The sequence below is a fragment of the Pteropus vampyrus genome, unplaced genomic scaffold (genome assembly GCF_000151845.1).
Source record: "Pteropus vampyrus isolate Shadow unplaced genomic scaffold, Pvam_2.0 Scaffold90, whole genome shotgun sequence".
NCBI lineage: Eukaryota > Metazoa > Chordata > Mammalia > Chiroptera > Pteropodidae > Pteropus > Pteropus vampyrus.
Genome location: NW_011888871.1, coordinates 3,175,314 through 3,176,594, shown reverse-complemented (window position 1 = coordinate 3,176,594; position 1,281 = coordinate 3,175,314). Strand labels below are relative to the sequence as shown.

General features: G+C 55.5%; 1 long non-coding RNA gene across 2 annotated transcripts in view; it reads right to left on the bottom strand.

Moving 5' to 3' along the window:
• Positions 1–1,281, bottom strand: part of LOC105294585 — a 26,371-nt gene that overhangs the window by 8,613 nt on the left and 16,477 nt on the right. The gene's annotated exons all lie outside the window — the stretch shown is intronic.

Here is a 1,281-nt window from a genome sequence, read left to right as displayed (position 1 = left end):
GGGCTGGCCCCTCTCGCGGGCTGCGGGCGGGTTTCCCCTCCGCGCCTCCCCCCGCTCCAGTCACAAGACCCGGGTCACGTGGCGCGACTCCCGGCGGGGGTGCGGCGCAGGGCGGGACCAAACGGCGTCTTAAAGGGGCCGCGGGGCTGCCCCACTGGCCACTTGTTGGCCATGACCCTGTGCATCTTACACTGTGATTTCCCTCATGGCATCTGCGCCCCCGCCCCCAACCGCGAGGTGGTACCCCCACCTCACCCCCTTCTACACACTAGCCCGCAGACGCTACACTGGGGTCGTGACCTTTATGGCCCTTGACCCTCGGCCCAGCGCTCAGGCCGATCCCACGCATCTCGCTGGGTGGAGACTTATTGCTAGCTGGGAATCCGAGAGCCCAAGCCCACCCACCATGGGACAGGGGCCTGGAGCCAGGACGGCCTGCAGTAAGGCCTTGGCGGCCCTCTGTTTATTTCTGCTCCCGGGCAGAGGGATTCGGTCTCCGCCTTCTGAGCGACCCCGGAGCCCAATCAGGGTACAGCCAGGGTCAGTGGAAGTGCAAACTCTTGCAGGAAATAGTGGGGAGTAGCTAAGTCACGCTCAGCTGGGGTTTATTACTTCGCTTTTCAACATATTACGTAATTTACAGTACTGATTACAAATAACTCCTCCGTTGGGGGCAGAACCCTAAATATTGGACTCCTACTGCTTGACGGGCACTGCCCCATCGTTGTTCCTCTTGTTCCTCTGCTTCGTTAATCTACACGTCAACCCAGGAGGTACTTTCTTAAATCCCTAAAGAACAGAGATTAAGACTCAAAGAGGATAAGTGCCCTACACCTGACCACCAACACCACTCTGTCAGGCTCCCTCACACCTAATGCTTAGGGGGTTCGTTATAAGACTTTGAAAGGAAAGGTCTGCAAGCTTGAGGCGTCTCACATGTGTAGCTCCTCTGCACCTCCCAGGACCTTCTGTATCATTTGCCTGTCCACCCCTTTTCAGACGGCTTGCACCTTCACCCAGCTCTGGGACAACCACGGCTTCGCTCAGAGCCCAGCAGGTTTTTAACTCGCCACCACAAACTACTACCAACTGCACGCTATAGGGGACGCAACAGTTCCACAGAGCTGACTTATATAGAAAGAAGTCCCCACCCCTGGTCCCTGATTGGTCTGTTTTCATGCAAATTAAGACTCTAAATCCTCACAGTGTGATTGGTCTAAAAAGCATTATTCTGATTGGTTGGAATAAAGTTGCTCTGATTGGTTAGTGAAAATGCTAGTG